Consider the following 23,464-nt stretch of genomic DNA (forward strand, 5'->3'; position numbering starts at 1 on the left):
GTTTGCTGCCTTGTTTGTAGTAGTGAGAAGGGAAGATTACAAGTTGAGTTTTCGCGTGAATCAATTATGTTGGTTGCATGATAAATAAGATTGAATTTGGAATTTTATATAGATGTTTGATTTAGAGAATGTGAGTATGGTTATTCTTCTTTATTCGCTATTGTGTACACTAAGTTAAAGATACCAATGTTTGCATGATAGGTCCTTTAAGTGTGATGAGTCGAGCCTAATTATGGTTATTATTATTCTTTTTATTTTAAAGGTTTTATGTTTTGTTTTGCTTGAGGACTAGCAAAATCTAAGTTGGGGGTGTGATTGTGCATCAAAAGTATCATTAAGTCTCTTATTTTACATATGTATTTATTGTTTTTATTTGGGTTTTTTATAATAATTGATGTGCTTTTTAGTAATGAAGTTTCTTTTAATGTTTCGATAGGTTTTTGGAGCTTAAATGAATTATTTCAGAGAATTTAACATCAGAATTCGAAACAAAGAATTGAAGAGAAATTTAGTTGAAGATTAAAGAAAATCTTGGTTCAAATAAGTGCTCCAAATTTGCCCAAAAAATCAATTCTATTCCAATCCTAGAAAAGATTATTATATGATCCATTTCAAGCCCAAACTTGCCTTATGTTGTGTGCATACTTCAATCATCAAATACTCAAGGTTTCAATGTCAATCTTAGCCCAAATAATAGGTACATTTGTATCCTTATTTGATGCTTAAATTCAGCCCCAAATCAGCCTCCAAATCAGCCCAAGCACAATCCATGATCGTTCAAGTCCACAAAACAATAACATTTGATTTATTTTGGGAAATCTATTAATCCAAGAGGCAAGCACATGTATGGAAAGATGGAGGGGAAATTGTTACATTATTTTGGGTCAAAAAGAAGAAAGAGTCAGCTCAAAAGGGAGGAAGAAAATCGTTCACCAAAGTGTTCTCCAAGCTGCCTAAGTTGACTTTCTAGAACACCTTCCGGTGTTGTAGCCATAACTTTTGACTCAGAGATCCAAATGTGCTGTTCTTTAATGATTTGGAAAGCTAACAGAATTGTATATAAATATGTCTATAATAGCCATTTTCAAGGGAGGCTTCTAAGAGGGTCGAATTGCTGTCAAAAGTTAGCGTCATATTTGTGTTAGAGTTGTTACCGAAATTGAGTTGTGTTTTTCTTTGTAGAGTTCAATTCTTTAGTTTGTAAAACTTATTATTTCTGTCGCACCTGACATCGCGGCGACCCACAAAATAATCTTTTAATTATATTATGAAAAAAGAACAGATTTCTGGCATCTTGTTCTTTTAGGGGAAAAGGTCTTGTTTGAGGAGTCGCCGCCTAGTATTATGGTCACTAGGAATCCTAACTGGTCAACAGAGATTCTATTGTTTGGGATTGGTTACGTAAAAGGGAAGATATTATCACCCCTTAAACGTTTTGCCTAAGGCAAACTGTATTGTTGGTTTTGTCTTCAATTGCTAAACATTTATTCGCTTATACTATGATGATTTATTTATAATATTCCTGACTCTGGTGCCAATGAATATTCGAGCTCAAATAATTCCAACTCTGGCGTTGGTAAAAATTCGTAGCTACGAAGAAAAATTAGATCAATATTTTTTATTCCCTACTCTAGCGCCGGTGAATAAATAAATAAAAATAAATCTATTTTTACACCTGCATATATTTTTTATTTTTTGTAGCTAAATAAAATAAAATATGACGAATAAAAATAATATAAATTTAAACTGGTATTTTTATTCCTGACTTTGGCGTCAGTGAATAAACCAATAAATTTACATTATTTTTATTCATGCATACACATTTTTTTATTTTTTCTACCCTTTTTTATTTTTCTGTTTTTTTATTCATTATTTTTTTTTTGGGCTGCGCTGGACCCAGCAGGCCTAGTCGGGTCACAGGCTCGACCCAGCTCGTCATTTTTTAGTTTTTCTACAGGAGCATGTAATTAAAATAAACGGAAGGAAAGAGCAACTTACCTGGCGCCTTGAAGATGTGGATGACGGTGATGGAAGGCTGGTCGGGCGACATTCTCTCCCTTCTAACGTTGGCGCTGCACTGGGAGATGAGGATGACGGTGATGGAGGGCTGACCGGGCGATATTCTCTCCCTTCTTTCTCTTTATCTCTTGCTTTCTTCTGCTCTCAGAAGTCTCTCCCTCTCTCTCTCTCTATATCTGTTTTTCTTTCTCTGTCTAGTCTCCTTCCCCTGGTGTTTCTTCTGGTTCTCTCTACTCTCTGTATGTCCTTGGTTCCGTGATTCCCCTGCTGTGGCCAGAGAATGGCCTTTCTTCACGCGTTTGTGCCTCACGATCATGAGGCACGAACGCCTCTGTTTCTGTGAGAAGAAACAGGGGCAGAAAACTTGCTCCCCTCTATACAGTTTATGTTCTTGCGTCTTTTTGTGTTCCCGGTGTTACTTCCTCTCTGGAAGCAGAGAAACAGAAACGTGATGGATGACTGGTGGGCTAGCTGCTTTCTTCCTCTGCTGCTCGTGGTCTCCTCTGTTTCTTTGAGAAGAAAAAGAGGAACAAAAGTTTTTCCTATTCTTCCCCCGGTTCTGTGTTTCTCCAGGGGCTTTTCGATTATGCGCGCCTTTTTCTTTCCCCAGTTTTGCCCCCTGTTCTTTGCTTTTTTTTCTTTAACCTCCTCTGTTTCCTTGAGAAGAAATAGAGGAATGAAAGTCTGGTCTTTTTTTCCTCTTCTCTGTTCTGGGTCTCCAGTGGCTTTTCAGTACTGCCCTCTCTTTCCTGGGTTCTTTTTTTGCCCCTCACCTGTATGGACTATCTCTGGCTTTTATAGCCAGAGAACAATGTCGTTTCTTCAAGCCATAAATTGTGTTAATTGCAGGTGTAATGGTGGGAGCGGCGGTGTGTGTCCGTTTCAGTCGGGAAGAAGATGAACAGTAACGGGAAAACGACGTCGTTTTTGGTGTTTAATGGCTATTTGCATTTTGGACCATGCATTTTTAACAATTTTGTAATTAAGTCCCTAGTTAAATTGTAATTGGACCCTTGCATTTCGGCGCCATTTTCAAGCTGGTCGTTGGATTTTAATTTTTGCAATTTGGACCCCAAACTTTGATATTTCTTCAATTAAGTCCCTGGTTTCATTAATTAAATTAATTCTAAGCCAATTAAGTCCAAAAACTTATCAATTCTTCAATTAAACCCTTCATTGGATTAATTAAATTAATTTCAAGCTCAATTAAGTCTCAAAACTTATCAATTCTCTAATTAAACCCTTGATTAGATTAATTAAATTAATTCCAAGCTCAATTAAGTCTCAAAACTTATCAATTCTCCAATTAAACCCTTAATTGAATTAATTAAATTAATTCCAAGCTTAATTAGATTAATTCCAAAGTTTAATTAAACCCCAAAAATTCTAATCATGATGCCCTTAACCCAAATTTTAATTCATTCTTCATTTATCTCATTTTACTTGTTTTTTATCATTATTATTTTTTTATCATCGTCATTTTTTTTTCCTTTTCAGCAAATAAAATAATAATAATAATTAAAATAAAATGGTCAAAAATTGGGTTATGATAGTTGCCCCCTCTTTGTAATATTTACTATGCAAAGATATTTTCATTTTCTTTTAGCTTTGTGTAGTAAATTTATAAAGAAAAGTAGATACAGAAAGAACCTCTTTTTTTTTTCTTGTTTTTTAGTCTTGAAAACTTTGAAAACAGTAGATTGACACACGACCTTTACAGAGAGATGTAGAAATTAAGAAACACGTCATTTGGAAGACGACCCACTTTTTTTTTGTTTTTTTAGTCTTGAAAACTTTAAAAATAGTAGATTGACACACGAACTTTACAGAGAAATGTAGAAATCAAGAAACAAGTCATTTGGAAGACGACCCACTTTTTTGTTTTTTGTTTTGTTTTTTTGTTTTTTTAGAAGTGGTTTCATTGTGATGGGTGACCTACCCAAGTAAAAAAAGAAAGGAAAATAAGGGCTTGAAGGCGTGCTCGAAAGAATACGAGGGCTCGAAGGCGCTCGAAGAAGAAAACGAGGGCTCAAAGGCGATCGAAAAAAAAAAGCGAGGGCCCAAAGGCGCTCGAAGAGAAGCGAGGGCTCAAAGGCGCTCGAAAAGGGAAATGAGGGATCAAAGGCACTCAAAGAGAAGCGAGGGCTCAAAGGCGTTCGAAGAGGAAACGAGGGCTTAAAGGCGCTCGAACAGGAAGCGAGGGCTCAAAGGTGCTCGAAGGGAAACGAGGGCTCAATGGGCTTTCGAAGTGGAAAGCGAGGGCTCAAAGGCGCACTCGAAGAGAAGCGAGGGCTCAAAGGCGCTCGAAGAGGAAATGAGGGCTCAAAGGCGCACGAAGAGAAGCAAGGGCTCAAAGGCACTCGAAGAGGAAAGCGAGTGCGCAAAGGCGCTTGAAGAGGAAAGCGAGGGCTCAAAGGCGCTCGAAGAGGAAAACGAGTGCTCAAAGGCACTCGAGGAGGAAGGCGAGGGCTCAAAGGCGCTCGAGGAGGAAGGCGAGAGCTCAAAGGCGCTCGAGGAGGAAAGCGAGGGCTCAAAGGTGCTTGAAAAGAATTGAGGGCTCAAAGGCACTCAAAGAGGAAAGTTAGGGCTTAAAGACGCTCGAAGAGGAAAGCGAGCGCTCAAAGGCCCTTGAAGAGGAAGCGAGGGCTCAAAGGCGCTCGAAGAGGAAAGCAAGGGATCAAAGGCGCGCTCGAAAGGAAAGTGAGGTTTAGAAAACACACTATCTTGAAGGCGCATTTGAAGGAGATAAAGGCTTGAAAGCGCCCTAAAAATGATGATTAAAGGCTCAAAGGCGCATTAAAAGGAGGTGGAAAAACACATAGATTTTTTTTTAGGTGACCTAATTCTCATGGGCGACCTGCCCATGATGAAAAATTCTCAAAAGTGAAAATTTTTGAAAAGCCAATTCAATCTTAGCCATTTCAAGTTGGCCTTCCACTTGATGGATCCCATTGGAATTTTCTGTAATGAAATTTGCAAAACTCATTGTCCAATGTCTCAAAGGTTAGATGATATGCATGCATCTTTACCTGATTTGAAATATAGGCCCCTATTTCTTCTTAGTCTTCTTGTTGCTTGACTGATGAGGACTTGCTACCTCTAATTTGGGTCCTCTTTGTCGCTTGGCTTCTAGCCTACTCGAATTGGCCCATGTAAGTCTATTTCTAGATTTATTTGCACAACTTAGCCTTTATGGTGCCCATCGTGACCCACTTGCTTGCTAAAAATTTTCTGACTCATCAAATATTTTGAGAGGATCATTCATTACTCCTCGTCTCACTGATAAAAACATTCAATGTCATTTGCTGAAAGGATCAAACTGTCTTTCGTAAACCAAAATGCCCCCTTGTCTTGTTGTAGGAAATATTCCTCTTTTTTTCTAGAAAAAAAAATACGATGTTGCCCCCTTGTACTGGTCATTGCCCCCAAGTGTACTTTGCCAGCGACTTATTATTTCGATGTGAATATAAAACAATTTGCTTTTGAAATCCTGCAACTCATTGGTTATTTTCTTTCTTGGAAAAGAGGTTATTTGCTCTTGTGATTGGCAATGAGATCTTCAGTGAAAATACGTCATGAGATAACCTTTTGTATCAAAGTGAAGGGCTCGAGAAAAAGCTTGAGGTTTTGTATGAGAAAAACTTATCTCTTTTTGAATCATTCATTTTTTATCAGCATGAATAATAATGAGTAGTTTATTCTTGATGTCATGAATCTTATGAAAAAGTATTCTTTGCATTTTGAGAGCATTGTTTATTGTTCTAGGTTGCTTGCTTGCTTGATTAGAAAGGACTTTTACAAGCACGTAATGTAGGCTGTTGTTTTTTGCTATAAAAGAAAAGGGTTTATAAGGCTCAAAGGGTGTTTCAGGATTCCAAAAACCGAGAATCACCATCAACAGTTTGACACTTGATGTCATTCATATTTTCTTTTGCCGCTCTTCTTTGATTTGCTGCTTCTTCTTTTTTTATTACTTTGCTAGGGTATACTCGTTTTATCGTGGATGTCACTTTTTCTAGTGATTTGGGCATGCCCCCTAGCATTTGAGTTTCTTGAGCTCTTATGCCTTTATGGCTTTCTCACGGCTTTCTCATTGAAATTTTCTATTGCCCCCCAGTATGGGGTGTGATCCTAGTCGGGATTTTTTTTTCATGAAAGAAAAATTATTCAGGCTCAAAAAGGGATCGCAAAGGATGTACTTATTTCAGAACGTGAAAGGAATAATAAAGATGGCCTTTCCTCATTTCAAGCACAAGCAATTAAGATCAATAAAATTTAACCTCATCCGGTATGATGGTTTGGTCTTTGCAAAGATGCATTTCATGAGTCATGAGTAACTAGTTCACTACATACCATTATTCATTCATTTAAAAACACATAATGACAGGGTGGCTTTTTGCTTGAGTGCTTTGTCTCTCTTGTGTATGTTTTCTACTGCCTTGCTTGCAGGTGGAACAGTTCAATTGTTGCTGCCACACTGAGGTGGAGTTGGTTTCTGTGGTGCATAAAGGGGCTTTGGTCTATTGCACCGGTTGAAGCTTCTTCATCTGCCAGTGGGGACCGTCAGGCTACTGCTGTAGCGTGCTGTCAGCTGGGTTAGAAGAAGTTTCACTGCTGGTTTTTGGGTCTCCTAGCAGATGTTTCATTGTATGCTAGTTTGTTTTGCCTTATGGCGTTGATGCTTGTTCAAGGGAGCTTGTTCCCTCTGATTCTAGGATGCTCCAGGGAGTCTGTTCCCTTAGCTTTTCTTTTCAGCAAGCGTGTCTTGCTTATTGTTTGTACAAGGGAGTCTATTCCCTTTGCCTTCTGTTCAGCAAGCTTGTCTTGCTTTTGTTTTGGTCAAGGGCCTTTTGTTCCCTTTTCCTTGTATTGCTGGTCTCCAGCTTCTTTTTGATCTATACAATACTTACATTTGATCAAAAAAAAAAAAAAACACAAACGATTCAAGAGTCATAGGGTAAGGGTGTTTATTCATTTCTTTTTTTCTTTTTTCTTTTTTCTTTTTTTTTTGGTTTATAATATAGTCACCTCAATGATGGAGTTGCTTGATTCAATTGTTATTTTACAAGTAGAATGTTAAAAATATCATTTTTGAAAGAACATCAAATTATTTTTTTGAAATCAAAATACCAGATCAATTTTTTCAAAACTCCAATAGGGAAATGGATTTTGGTACAAGAGATGAATTGCGTCTATGATATCACGCGAGGCTTCAAAGGTGTGTTCTTGAGTTCTTATAAGAAAACTCTCTTAAGAAGATGAATAATGCTTGGTTGTAAACATGATTAAATGAGAAACTCATTATTTCATTGAAACTTTGGAAAAGAAGTTTAACAACAAAGAACTTATGCCAACATGAATACTAGCATGATAACACCAAAAGAGGCTATACATTTAGTGATCATTCATTAGAATTTTTGAAATCTTTCAATCATTCATTCTCCTCGACAAAGGCATCTTTTCAAGACTTAGTTACAGTCACATGCAGACCATTTTTGCCCTACTATCACCATAGCTTTATCTTCAAAATAGTTGATTTCTGGGAGTCGGTGTGAAGCAATTAGCTATAGGAACGATAAGTGCCTTAGCAACCACCTTCAGTGAAATTGTTCTTCTCAATTGGGTTAGCAATCTTACCTAACCCAATGGCTTGTTCAATCCTCTCAGCTATAACAACCAGGTCAGTGAAATGTTGTGCAAAGCTTTTAACCAAGTATTCAAAGTATGAAGCTTTAAAGGTGTTGGAAAATAAACTGATCATCTCTTTTTCCAATATAGGAGGATTAACTTATGCAGCTACCTCACTCCATCTCTGAGCGTATTCTCTTATGGACTCCTTGTTGTTCTTCTCCATAGCTTGCAAGCTTAACCGATTAGGGCCCACATCTATATTGAACTTATATTGCCTCATGAAGGCATCAACTAAGTCCTTCCATTTTTTAACCTTGGTATTGTCCAACCGCATATACTAAGTGAGGGCAACGTCACTCAAGCTATCTTGGAAGAAATGAATCAGCAATTTCTCATCATCAACCACCTCAGCCATTTTGTTGCAGTATGCTTTGAGATGAGTTACAGGGCATTGAGTTCCTGTATATTTAATGAATTCTGGCACCCTAAACTTCTTAGGAATGACTACGTTAGGTACCAAACACATATTGACGGCTTTTACTAGGTCACACAAATGGTTCCTTTAACTGCCCTTATCCTCTCTTCTAAGGCAGTCCATTTTTCCAAACCCTCTTCTTTCACCATCTTGCCCTTTTGAGATTCTTTCTCGGTAGAACCAATGGTAAACGACATTCTCATGGGGTATGTTTGCTGGAAATGCATGGCTTGTTGAAATTCAGATGACACCCTATTTGCCCCCAGATTTTGTGGATCGAAATGAGTTACATGCATATCTTCATGCTGAGCTATAAGTGTTGCTTTTCCGGATTTATCTCTCAAGGCCTGCTCGAGTAGACTAGTAAGCTTTGCGACTTCTTCTTTAAGATTATCCATCTCTTTTTGATGTTGGGCTTCCAACTGGGCTCTTTCTTCGTTTTCCATTTGTCTTTTTCTCGAACGAGTGTTATAGATGGGTTTCAATGGGGAACCTATATTTCAACCTTGTAAATGTAAATCATGCAATTTATGCAAAAATGTTGATTTAAAAAAAAATGCGTATGAAATGCAAACTTGCCCTTCATGGGGTGACAACCTAATAAGAAGATCCTAATTGTTGTGTGCATCAAAAGGTTGGTCATTATCTAGTTTCAAAGGGTCTCTCGCATGCTCAGTGATCGTCCTTGAAAAGGTCGATATGAGGCTTACAAGTAGTGTGAAGATAGAGGCCCTGAGTAATATTAGTTTGGCATATCAACCACTTCCAAGTAAACAATCAAGTGAGAGTTGGATGGTTTCACGAGTCTTACCTAGGCTAAAGCCATTGGGGTACCGTTACTCCCCCACTTATCCCAGGTTGTAAAGTGTGTGCTTCCAAAGTGATGCATGACAACATAAATAAGGATGCATGCTAAGGCAGTAAATGCAGGAAAAATAAAAAAAATAAACACAACAACAAAAAATAGCAATAATAAGACAAAAGCCAAAGTTTAATCCTAAGGTCCCTAGTGGAGTCGCCATTCTGTCGCACCCGACATCGCGGCGACCCACAAAATAATCTCTTAATTATATTATGGAAAAAGAACAGATTTCTGGCATCTTGTTCTTTTAGGGGAAAAGGTCTTGTTTGAGTCACCACCTAGTATTATGGTCACTAGGAACCCTAACTGGTCAACAGAAATTATATTGTTCGGAATTGGTTACGTAAAAAGAAAAATATTATCACCTCTTAAACGTTCTGCCTAAAGCAAACTGTATTGTTGGTTTTGTCTTAAATTGCTAAACATTTATTCGCTTATACTATGATGATTTGTTTATAATATTCCTAACTCTGGCGCCAATGAATATTCGAGCTCAAATAATTCCAACTCTAGTATTGGTAAAAATTCGTAGCTACGAAGAAAAATTAGATCAATATTTTTTATTCCCTACTCTAGTGCCAGTGAATAAATAAATAAAAATAAATCTATTTTTACACGTGCACATATTTTTTATTTTTTGTAGCTAAATAAAATAAAATACGATGAATAAATATAATATAAATTTAAACCGGTATTTTTATTCCTGACTATGGCGTTAGTTAATAAACCAATAAATTTACATTATTTTTATTCATGCATACACATTTTTTTATTTTTTCTACCCTTTTTTATTTTTGTATTTTTTTATTCATTATTTTTTTTTTGGGCTGGGCCCAGCTCAGCCATGTGGCTGGGCTGGACCCAGCAGGCCTAGCCGGGTCACAGGCTCGACCCAGCTCACCATTTTTTAGTTTTTCTACAGGAGCATGTAATTAAAATAAATGGAAGGAAAGAGCAACTTACCTGACGCCTTGAAGATGAGGATGACGGTGATGGAGGGCTGGTCAGGCGACGTTCTCTCCCTTCTAACGCTGGCGTTGCACTGGGAGATGAGGATGACGGTGATGGAGAGCTGACCGGGCGACGTTCTCTCCCTTCTTTCTCTTTATCTCTTGCTTTCTTCTACTTTCAGAAGTCTCTCCCTCTCTCTCTCTATATCTGTTTTTCTTTCTCTATCTAGTCTCCTTCCCCTGGTTTTTCTTCAGGTTCTCTCTGCTCTCTGTATGTCCTTGGTTCCGTGATTCCCCTGCTGTGGCCAGAGAATGGCCTTTCTTCACGCGTTCGTGCCTCACGATCATGAGGCACGAACACCTCTGTTTCCATGAGAAGAAACAGGGGCAGAAAATTTGCTCCCCTCTGTACAATTTCTGTTCTTGCGTCTTGTTCTGTTCCTGGTGTTACTTCCTCTCTGGAAGCAGACAAACGGAAACGTGATGGAGGACTGGTGGGCTAGCTGCTTTCTTCCTCCGCTGCTTGTGAGCTCTCTCCGTGGTCTCCTCTTTTTCTTTGAGAAGAAAAAGAGGAACGAAAGTTTTTTCTATTCTTCCCCTGGTTCTGTGTTTCTCCAGGGGCTTTTCGGTTATGCGCGCCTTTTTCTTTCCCCAGTTTTGCCCCCTGTTTGTTGCTTTTTTTTCTTTAACCTCCTCTGTTTCCTTAAGAGGAAACAGAGGAACGAAAGTCTGGTCTTTTTTTCCTCTTCTCTGTTCTGGGTCTCCAGTGGCTTTTCGGTTCTGCCCTCTCTTTCCTGGGTTCTTTTTTTTTCCCCTCACTTGCATGGACTATCTCTGGCTTTTATAGCCAGAGAACAATGTCGTTTCTTCAAGCCATAAATTGTGTTAATTGCAGGTGTAATGGTGGGAGCGGTGGTGTGCATCTGTTTCAGTCGGAAAGAAGATGAACAGTAACGGGAAAACGACACCGTTTTTGGTGTTTAATGGCTATTTGCATTTTGGACCTTGCATTTTTAACAACTTTGTAATTAAGTCCCTAGTTAAATTGTAATTAGACCCCTGCATTTTGGCGCCATTTTCAAGCTGGTCCTTGGATTTTAATTTTTGCAATTTGGACCCCAATTAAACCCTAAACTTTTATATTTCTTCAATTAAGTCCCTGGTTTCATTAATTAAATTAATTCGAAGCCAATTAAGTCCAAAAACTTATCAATTCTTCAATTAAACCCTTCATTGGATTAATTAAATTAATTTCAAGCTCAATTAAGTCTCAAAAACTTATCAATTCTCCAATTAAACCCTTGATTGGATTAATTAAATTAATTCCAAGCTCAATTAAGTCTCAAAACTTATCAATTCTCTAATTAAACCCTTGGTTGGATTAATTAAATTAATTCCAAGCTCAATTAAGTCTCAAAACTTATCAATTCTCCAACTAAACCCTTAATTGGATTAATTAAATTAATTCCAAGCTTAATTAGATTAATTCCAAAGTTTAATTAAACCCCAAAAATTCTAATCATGTTGCCCTTAACCCAAATTTTAATTCATTCTTCATTTATCTCATTTTACTTGTTTTTTATCATTATTATTTTTTTATCATCGTCATTTTTTTCCTTCTCAGTAAATAAAATAATAATAATAATTAAAATAAAATGGTCAAAAATTGGGTTATGACAATTTCAGTTTGATTCAAGTTATTTCATGTTTATTGAAGTGCTCTTATATATAATCGTGGTTGGCTAATCTCTTTCTTGGATCCAAATCAAGGATGATGGTGGTTGAGGTGAGTTCTTTAAGATATGAATGAATGTTAATGTTTATCTTCTCATTTTCTTCATGAATGTTTTATTATTGCAAAGAAATTTTAGAAATCATTTAGGTAATGTTATAATCTTGAATTTTTATGCACAAACCTTAGTTTTGGTATAGAGATTGCTTGATTCAATGTCTTACTTAATATGAAAGTACTTATTTATTCTTAAGCAATAATCAATCTTTATCTTTTTAAACTTCATTGTAATATCTTTCGATATAATATCACCATCGTTGATATTAGGTTGAGTTATCAAGGAATCACCAATATATCACCATTAAAATTGATTTTGACCGAGACTTACCTTTTCTTGTCATTTAAAATCTATTTACATTTTTTCATCTTTGAAAACAAATCCATCAATTATTTTCAACCAAGTTATTGTTAATTTAATTTCTCTTGAGTATTTTTTGTTACCTAGCTTAATTTCCAGATCTAGCTCTCAGTGGATATGACCTCGATCTTATCGAGTTAATTGCTACATTGCACACTCGTGTATTGCGGGTTAAAACAAGCCGATCATAAAAAGCGATCTATAGTGCATTATTTGACGCTGTTGATTCCATATGTCTACTGTCACTTAGATTTGACTGTCGATTTCAAGGTCTACAGTGACTCTGTTTTTGCTGATGATTTCTGGTAAGTAGTGACGCAGTTTTCACTCATTATTCCATGCGCCAACGATGACTTTGTGTTTCTCTATTGATTTCATGCGTCAATCGTGAATTAGTATTCGTTGTCGATTCCATTCGTCCGCTGTGTCTCAATTTTCAAAAATGATTCCTTGTTCAACAATGACTCAGTTTTTGCTGATGATTTCTGGATCAGCAATGGCACAGTGTGTTTGACGATTCCATGTGTTATCCATGAATCTATTTTTGCTATAGATTTTATGTGGTGGTCGGGAATTATCAGACGCTATAGATTCCATACGTCAACTGTCACTCAGATTTGACTGGCGATTTCAAGGTCTACAGTGACTATGTTTTTGCTGGCAATTTCTGATCAGTAGTGATGCAGTTTTCAGTGACGATTCCATGAGTCAAAGATGACTTTGTTTTCTCCATTGATTTTATGCGTCAACCGTAAATTAGTATTCGCTGTCGATTCCATTTATCAGCCGTGTCTCAATTTTCAAATTTGATTTCTCGTTTTACAATGACTCAGTTTTCGCTGACGATTTCTGAATCAACACTGCCATAGTGTGTGTGACGATTCCATGCATGAGCCATGACTCTATTTTTGCTATCGATTTGTTGCATAGGTCGTGAAATCATTGACGTTGTCAATTCCATACAGCAGCTATCACTCATATTTCAGAGGTGATTTCAAGGTCTACAGTGACTATGTTTTTGCTGGCGATTTCTGATCAGTATTGATGCAGTTTTCAGTGACGATTCCATGCGTCAAAGATGACTTTGCTTTCTCCATTGATTTCATGCGTCAACCGTAAATTAGTTTTCGCTGTCGATTCCATATGTCATCTGTCCCACAATTTTCAATGATGATTTCTCGTTCTCAAGTGACCTAGTTTTCGCCAATGATTTCTGGATTAGCACTGACATAGTGTGTTTAATGATTGCATGCGTGTGCCATGACTCTATTTTTGCTATCGATTTGATGCGTACGTCGTGAATTCATTGACGCTATCGATTCCATACGTCAGCTGTCACTCAGATTTCAAATGCAATTTCAAGGTCTACAACGACTATGTTTTCGCTGATGATTTATGGTCAATAATGACACAGTTTTCACTTAGGATTCCATGAGTCAACGATGATTTTATTTTCTTTATTTATTTCATGCATCAACCGTGAATTTGTATTCGCTGTCGATTCCATCCGTAAGCCGTGACTAATTTTTCAAAAATGATTTCTCGTTCTATAGTGACTGAGTTGTCGGTGACGATTTCTGGATCAGCACTAGCATAGTGTGTTTGACGATTTCATTGTTACCCATGAATCTATTTTTTCTATCGATTCGATGCGTAGGTCGTGAATTATCTAACGCTGTCGATTACATACGTCAGCTGTCTCTCTGATTTTAGTTGCGATTTCAAGGTCTGCACCGACTATGTTTTCACTGATGATTTCTGGTCTGTAGTTACGCAGTTTTCACTAACGATTCCATGCGTCAACGATGACTTTATTTTCTCTAGTGATTTCATGCATCAACTGTGAATTAGTATTCATTGTCGATTCCATTCGTCAGCCATGACTCAGTTTTCAAAAATGATTTCTCGTTCTATAGTGATTCAGTTGTCGCAGACGATTTCTGGATCAGCACAAGCATAGTGTGTTTGATGTTTCCATGCGTTAGCCATGAATCTATTTTTGTTGTCGATTTTATGTGTCGGGAATTATCTAACGCTGGTGATTCCATACGTCACTTGTAGTGATGCAAGTTTTGATTGACTCTTCCATATGTCAACAATGACTCTGTTTTCTCTATTGATTTCGTGTGCCAACCGTGAATTAGTATTCGTTGTCGATTCCATCTATCGGTTGTGACTCAATTTTCAAAGAAGATTTCTCATTTTCATGTGACTCAGTTTTCGCCGATGACTTCTGGATTAGCACTGACATAGTGTGTTTGACGATTCTATGTGTTAGCCATGAATCTATTTTTGCTACTGATTTGATGCATCGGTCATGAATTATTTGACGCTGTCGATTCCATACGTCAGCTGTCACTTAGATTTCAATTGTGATTTCAAGGATTACACTGACTATGTTTTCGTTAAAGATTTATGGTCTGTAGTGACGCAGTTTTAACTAACGATTCCATACGACAACGATGACTCTATTTTCTCTATTGATCTCATTTGTGAATTATGGATTAGAATTCATTCTCGATTCCATCCGTCAGCCGTGACTCAATTTTCAAAGATGATTTCTCGTTCTACAGTGACTCCGTTTTCGCTGTCGATTTCTGGATCAGCATCGGCATAGTGTTTTTGACAATTCCATGCGTTAGGCATGAATATATTTTTGCTATCGATTTGATGCGTAGGTCATGTTGTTGATTCCACACGTGAGCTGTGATTCAGATTTCAGTTGTGATTTCAAGCTCTCCAGCGATTATGTTTTCGCTGACGATTTCTAGTCAGTAGTGACGCAGTTTTCACAAACGATTCCATGCGTCAACGATGACTCTGTTTTCTCTATTGATTTCATTTGTGAACCGTGGATTAGTATTCGTTGTCGATTCCATCCGTCAGCCGTGACTCAATTTTCAAAGATGATTTCTCGTTCTATAGTGACCCGGTTTTCGCTGACGATTTCTGGATCAGCATTAGCATAATGTTTTTGACAATTCCATGCGTTAGCCATTAATCAATTTTTGCTATTGATTTGATGCATAAAGTCATGTTGTTGATTCCACACGTGAGTTGTCACTCAAATTTCAGTTGTGATTTCAAGCTCTCCAGCAATTATGTTTTCGCTCACGATTTCTGGTTAGTAGTGACGCAATTTTCACTGACGATCCCATGCGTCAACGATGACTCTGTTTTCTCTATCAATTTCATTTGTGAATCGTGGATTAGTATTTGTTGTCGATTTCATCCGTCAGCCGTGACTCAATTTTCAAAGATAATTTCTCGTTCTACACTGACTCAGTTTTCGCTGACAATTTCTAGATCAGCATTGGCTTTGCGTTTTTGACAATTCCATGCGCCATGAATATATTTTTGCTATCGATTTGATGTGTAGGTCATGCTGTCGATTCCATATATGAGCTGTCATTTAGATTTCAGTTGTGATTTCAAGCTCTCCAAAAGTTATCTAGTCAGTAGTGACACAGTTTTCACTGTCAGTTCCATGCGTGAACGATGACATTTTTTTCTCTATTGATTTTATTTGTGAATCGTGGATTAGTATTCTTTATCGATTCAATCTGTCAGCCATAACTCAATTTTCAAAGATGATTTGTTGTTCTACAGGGACTCAGTTTTCGCTGACGATTTCTGGATCAGCATTGGCTTAGTGTTTTTGACAATTCCATGTGTTAGCCATGAATCTATATTTGCTGTCGATTTGATGCATAGGTTTTGCTGTCGATTCCACACGTGAGCTGTCACACAGATTTCAGTTGTGATTTCAACCTCTCCCGCAATTATCTTTTCGCTGACGATTTCTGGTCAATGGTGACGCAGTTTTCACTGACAATTCCATGCGTGAACGATGACCTTTTTTTCTCTATTGATTACATTTGCGAATCGTGGATTAGTATTCGTTGTCGATTCAATTTATCAGTCGTGACTCAATTTTCAAAGATGATTTCTCGTTCTACAGGGACTCAGTTTTCACTGACGATTTCTGGATTAGCATTGGCTTAGTGTTTTTGACAATTCCATGCGTTAGCCATTGATCTATTTTTGCTATTGATTTGATGCGTAAAGTCGTGCTGTGGATTCCACACATGAGTTGTCACTTAGATTTCAGTTGTGATTCCAAGCTCTCCAGCGATTATGTTTTCGCTGACGATTTATGGTCAGTAGTGACGCAGTTTTCACTGTCAATTCCATGCGTGAACGATGACTCTTTTTTCTCTATTGATTTCATTTGTGAATCGTGGATTAGTATTCATTGCCGATTCAATCTGTCAGCCGCGACTCAATTTTCAAAGATGATTTCTTGTTCTAGAGGGATCAGTTTTTGCTGATGTTTTCTGGATCAGCATTGGCTTAGTGTTTTGACAATTCCATGTGTTAGCCATTAATCTATTTTTGCTTTTGATTTGATGCGTAAAGTCGTGCTGTGGATTCCACACCTGAGCTGTCACTCAGATTTCAGTTGTGATTCCAAGTTCTCCAGCGATTATGTTTTCGCTAACGATTTATGGTCAGTAGTGACGCAGTTGTCACTAACGATTCCATGCGTGAACAACGACTCTTTTTTCTTTATTGATTTCATTTGTGAATCGTAGATTAGTATTCATTGCCAATTCAATCTGTCAGCCGTGACTCAATTTTCAAATATGATTTCTTGTTCTACAAGGCTCAGTTTTCGCTGACGATTTCTGGATCAGCATTGGCTTAGCATTTTTGAGAATTCCATGCGCCATAAATCTATTTTTGCTATCGATTTGATGCGTAGGTCGTGCTGTCGATTTCACATATGAGCTGTCACTCAGATTTCAGTTGTGATTTCAAGCTCTCCAGCAATTATGTTTTTGCTGACGATTTCTGGTCAGTAGTGACGCAGTTTTCACTGTCAATTCCATGCGTGACCGATGACTCTTTTTTCGTTATTTATTTCATTTGTGAATCGTGGATTAGTATTCGTTGCAGATTCAATCTGTCAGCCGTGACTCAATTTTCAAAGATGATTTCTTGTTCTACATGGATCAGTTTTCCTTGACGTTTTCTAGATCAGCATTGGCTTAGTGTTTTTGACAATTCCATGCGTTAGCCATTAATTTGTTTTTGCTATTTATTTGATGCGTAAAGTCGTGCTGTCGATTCCACATATGAGGTGTCACTCAGATTTCAGTTGTGATTTCAATCTCTGCAGTGATTATGTTTTTGCTGACGATTTCTGGTCTGTAGTGACGCAGTTTTCACTGTCAATTCCATACGTGAACGGTGACTCTTTTTTCTCTATTGATTTCATTTGTGAATTATGGATTAGTATTCATTGCCAATTCAATCTGTCAGCCATGACTCAATTTTCAAACATGATTTCTTGTTCTACAAGGCTCAGTTTTCGTTGATGATTTCTGGATCAGCATTGGCTTAGCATTTTTTACAATTCCATGCGCCATGAATCTATTTTGGCTGTCGATTTGATGTGTAGGTCGTGCTGTCGATTCCACATATGAGCTGTCACTCATATTTCAGTTGTGATTTCAAGCTCTCCAGCAATTATGTTTTCGCTGATGATTTCTGGTCAATAGTGACTCAGTTTTCACTGTCAATTCCATGTGTGAACGATGACACTTTTTTCTCTATTGATTTCATTTGTGAATCATGGATTAGTATTCGTTGCCGATTCAATATGTCAGTCGTGACTCAATTTTCAAAGATGATTTGTTGTTCTAGAGGGATCAGTTTTCGCTGACGTTTTCTGGATCAACATTGGCTTAGTGTTTTTGACAATTCCATGCGTTAGCCATTGATCTATTTTTGCTTTTGATTTGATGCGTAAAGTCGTGCTGTGGATTCCACACCTGAGCTGTCACTTAGATTTCAGTTGTGATTCCAAGCTCTCCAACGATTATGTTTTCGCTGATGATTTATGGTCTGTAGTCACACAGTTTTCACTGACGATTCCATGCGTCAACGTCGACTCTTTTTTATCTATTGATTTCATTTGTGAATCATGGATTAGGATTCGTTGTCAATTCCATCCGTCAGCTGTGACTCAATTTTCAAAAATGATCAGTTTTCGCTGATGATTTCTAGATCAGCATTGGTTAGCGTTTTTGACAATTCCATGCGTCATGAATCTATTTTTGCTATCGATTTGCTGCGTAGGTCATGCTGTCGATTCCACACGTGAGCTGTCATTCAGACTTCAGTTGTGATTTCAAGCTCTCCTGCAATTATGTTTTCGCTGACGATTTCAGGTCAGTAGTGGTGCCGTTTTCACTGACGATTCCATGCGAGAGCGATGACTATTTTTTCTTTATTGATTACATTTGTGAATCGTGGATTAGTATTCGTTTGTGATTCAATCTGTTAGCCGTGACTCAATTTTCAAAGATGATTTCTCGTTCTACAGGGACTCAGTTTTCACTAATGATTTCTGGATCAGCATTGGCTTAGTGTTTTTGACAATTCCATGTGTTAGCCATTGATTTTGCTATTGATTTGATGCGTAAAGTCACTGTGGATTCCACACCTGAGCTGTCACATAGATTTCAGTTGTGATTCCAAGTTCTCCAGCGATTATGTTTTCGCTGACGATTTATGGTCCGTAGTGACGCAGTTTTCACTGACGATTCCATTCGTCAACGTCGACTCTTTTTTCTCTATTGATTTCATTTGTGAATCATGGATTAGTATTCGTTATCAATTCCATCCGTCAGCCGTGACTCAATTTTCAAAGATGATTTCTTGTTCTACAGGGATCAGTTTTCCCTGACGATTTCTGGATTAGCATTGGCTTAGTGTTTTTGACAATTCCATGCGTTAGCCATTAATCTATTTTTGCTTTTGATTTGATGCGTAAAGTCATGTTGTGGATTCCACACCTGAGCTGTCACTCAGATTTCAGTTGTGATTCCAAGCTCTCCAGCGATTATGTTTTCGCTGACGATTTAAGGTCAGTAGTGATGCAGTTTTCGCTGACGATTCCATGCTTCAACGATGACTCTTTTTTCTCTATTGATTTCAATTGTGTATCACGGATTAGTATTCGTTGTCCTTTCCATCCGTCAGCCACGATTCAATTTTCAAGGATGATTTCTCGTTCTACAGTGACTCAGTTTTCCCTAACGATTTCTGGATTAACATTGGCAGTGTTTTTAACAATTCCTTGCTTTAGCCATTAATCAATTTTTGCAATCGATTTGATGCTTAAACTCATGCTGTGGATTCCACACCTGAGCTGTAACTAAGATTTCAGTTGTGATTCCAAGCTCTCTAGCGATTATGTTTTCGCTGACGATTTATGGTCAGTAGTTATGCAGTTTTCACTAACGATTCCATGCGTGAATGATGACTCTTTTTTCTCTATTGATTTCGTTTGTGAATCGTGGATTAGTATTCATTACCGATTCAATCTGTCAGCCGTGATTCAATTTTCAAAGATGATTTCTTGTTCTACAGTGACTCAGTTTTCGCTGACGATTCCTGGATGAGCATTGGCTTAGCGTTTTTGACAATTCCATGCGCCATGAATCTATTTTGGCTGTCGATTTGATGCGTAGGTCGTGCTGTCGATTCCACATATGAGCTGTCACTCATATTTCAGTTATGATTTCAAGCTCTCCAGCAATTATGTTTTCGCTGACGATTTCTGGTCAGTAGTGACGCAGTTTTCACTGTCAATTCCATGCCTGAACGATGACTCTTTTTTCTCTATTGATTTCATTTGTGAATCGTGGATTAGTATTCGTTGCCGATTCAATCTGTCAGCCGCGACTCAATTTTCAAAGATGATTTTTTGTTCTAGAGGGATCAGTTTTCACTGACGTTTTCTGGATCAGCATTGGCTTAGTGTTTTGACAATTCCATGCGTTAGCCATTAATGTATTTTTGCTATTGATTTGATGCGTAAAGTCGTGCTGTGGATTCCACACCTGAGCTGTCACTCAGATTTCACTTGTTATTCCAAGGTCTCCAGCGATTATGTTTTCGCTGACGATTTATGGTCTGTAGTAACACAGTTTTCACTGACGATTCCATGCGTCAACGTTGACTCTTTTTTCTCTATTGATTTCATTTGTGAATCGTGGATTAGTATTCGTTGTCGATTCAATCTGTCAGCCGTGACTCATTTTTTAAAGATGATTTCTTGTTCTACAAGGCTCAGTTTTCGCTGACGATTTCTGGATGAGCATTGGCTTAGTGTTTTTGACAATTCCATGCATTAGCCATTGATTTATTTTTGATATTGATATGATGCGTAAAGTCGTGCTATGGATTCCACACCTGAGCTGTCACTCAGATTTCAGTTGCGATTCCAAGGTCTACAGCGATTATGTTTTCGCTGATGATTTATGGTCAGTAGTGACGCAGTTTTCACTGTCAATTCCATGTGTGAACGATGACACTTTTTTCTCTATTGATTTTATTTGTGAATCATGGATTAGTATTCGTTGCCGATTCAATCTGTCAGTCGTGACTCAATTTTCAAAGATGATTTGTTGTTCTAGAGGGATCAGTTTTCGCTGACGATTTCTGGATCAGCATTGGCTTAGTGTTTTTGACAATTCCATGCATTAGCCATTGATCTATTTTTGCTTTTGATTTGATGCGTAAAGTCGTGCTGTGGATTCCACACCTGAGCTGTCACTTAGATTTCAGTTGTGATTCCAAGCTCTGCAGCGATTATGTTTTCGCTGATTATTTATGGTTAGTAGTGACGCAGTTTTCACTGACGATTCCATGCGTCAACGTCTACTCTTTTTTATCTATTAATTTCATTTGTGAATCATGGATTAGGATTCGTTGTCAATTCCATCCGTGAGCCGTGACTCAATTTTCAAAGATGATCAGTTTTCGCTGACGATTTCTTGATCAACATTGGTTAGCGTTTTTGACAATTCCATGCGTCTTGAATCTATTTTTGCTATCGATTTGCTGCGTAGGTCATGCTGTCGATTCCACACGTGAGGTGTCATTCAGACTTCAGTTGTGATTTCAAGCTCTCCCGCAATTATGTTTTCACTGACAATTTCAGGTCAGTAGTGATGCCGTTTTCACTGACGATTCCATGCGTGAGCGATAACTTTTTTTTCTTTATTGATTACATTTGTGAATCGTGGATTAGTATTCCTTGGTGATTCAATCTGTTAGCCGTGACTCAATTTTCAAAGATGATTTCTCGTTCTACAGGGACTTAGTTTTCTCTGACGATTTCTGGATCAGCATTGGCTTAGTGTTTTTGACAATTCCATGCGTTAGCCATTGATCTATTTTTGCTATTGATTTGATGCGTCAAGTTGTGCTGTGGATTCCACACCTGAGCTGTCACTTAGATTTCAGTTGTGATTCCAAGCTCTTCAGCGATTACGTTTTCGCTAACGATTTATGGTTAGTAGTGACACAGTTTTCACTGACGATTCCATTCGTCAACGTCGACTCTTTTTTCTCTATTGATTTCATTTGTGAATCCTGGATTAGTATTCCTTGTCAATTCCATCCGTCAGCCGTGACTCAATTTTCATAGATGATTTCTTGTTCTACAGGGCTCAGTTTTCGCTGACGATTTCTGGATCAGCATTGGCTTAGCATTTTTGACAATTCCATGCCCCATGAATCTATTTTGGCTGTCGATTTGATGCGTAGGTCGTGCTGTCAATTCCATATATGAGTTGTCACTCAGATTTCAGTTGTGATTTCAAGCTCTCCAGCAATTATGTTTTCGTTGACGATTTCTGGTCAGTAGTGACGCCGTTTTCACTGTCAATTTTATGGGTGAACGATGACACTTTTTTCTCTATTGATTTCATTTGTGAATCATGGATCAGTATTCGTTGTCGATTTAATTTGTCAGCCATGACTCAATTTTCAAAGATGATTTCTCGTTCTACACGGACTCAGTTTTCGCTGACGATTTTTGGATCAGCATTGGTTTAGTGTTTTTGACAATTCCATGCTTTAGCCATTAATCTATTTTTGCTATTGATTTGATGCGTAAAGTCATTCTCTGGATTCCACACCTTAGCTGTCAGTCAGATTTCAGTTGTGATTCCAAGGTCTTCAGCGATTATGTTTTCGCTGATGATTTATGGTCAGTAGTTACGCAGTTTTCACTGACGATTCCATGCGTGAACGATGACTCTTTTTTCTCTATGGATTTCATTTGTGATTCGTGGATTAGTATTCATTACCGATTCAATCTGTCAGCCGTGACTCAATTTTCAAAGATGATTTCTCGTTCTACAGTGACTCAGTTTTCGCTGACGATTTCTGGATGAGCATTGGCTTAGCGTTTTTGACAATTCCATGCGCCATGAATCTATTTTTGCTATCGATTTGATGTGTAGGTCATGCTGTCAATTCCACATATGAGCTGTCACTCAGATTTCAGTTGTGATTTCAAGCTCTCCAGCAATTATGTTTTTGCTGACGATTTCTGGTCAGTAGTGATGCCGTTTTCACATCAATTGCATGGGTGAACAATGACTCTTTTTTCTCTATTGATTTCATTTGTGAATCGTGGATTAGTATTCGTTGCTGATTCAATTTGTCAGTCGTGACTCAATTTTGAAAGATGATTTCTCGTTCTACAGGGACTCAGTTTTCGCTGACGATTTCTAGATCAGCATTGGGTTAGTGTTTTTAACAATTCCATGCTTTAGCCATTAATCTATTTTTGCTATTGATTTGAGGCGTAAAGTCATGCTCTGGATTCCACACTTGAGCTGTCAGTCAGATTTCAGTTGTGATTCCAAGGTCTTCAGCGATTATGTTTTCGCTGACGATTTCTGGTCAGTAATGACGCAGTTTTCACTGTCAATTCCATGCGTGACCGATGACACTTTTTTCGCTATTTATTTCATTTGTGAATCGTGGATTAGTATTCGTTACGAATTCAATCTGTCAGCCGTTACTCAATTTTCAAAAATGATTTCTTGTTCTACAGGGATCAGTTTTCCCTGACGTTTTCTGGATCAGCATTGGCTTAGTGTTTTTGACAATTCCATGCATTACCATTAATTTGTTTTTGCTATTGATTTGATGCGTAAAGTCGTGCTGTCGATTCCACATATGAGTTGTCACTCAGATTTCAGTTGTGATTTAAATCTCTCCAGCGATTATGTTTTTGCTCAGTATTTCTGGTCTGTAGTGACTCAGTTTTCACTGTCAATTCCATGCGTGAACGGTGACTTTTTTTTCAATATTGATTTCATTTATGAATTGTGGATTAGTATTCATAATCGATTCAATCTGTTAGCCGTGACTCATTTTTCAAAGATGATTTCTTGTTCTACAAGGCTCAGTTTTCGCTGACGATTTCTGGATTAGCATTGGCTTAGCATTTTTGACAATTCCATGATCCATGAATCTATTTTGGCTGTCAATTTGATGCGTAGGT

This window comes from Populus nigra, chromosome 6 (assembly GCF_951802175.1).
Source record: "Populus nigra chromosome 6, ddPopNigr1.1, whole genome shotgun sequence".
Taxonomy (NCBI): domain Eukaryota; kingdom Viridiplantae; phylum Streptophyta; class Magnoliopsida; order Malpighiales; family Salicaceae; genus Populus; species Populus nigra.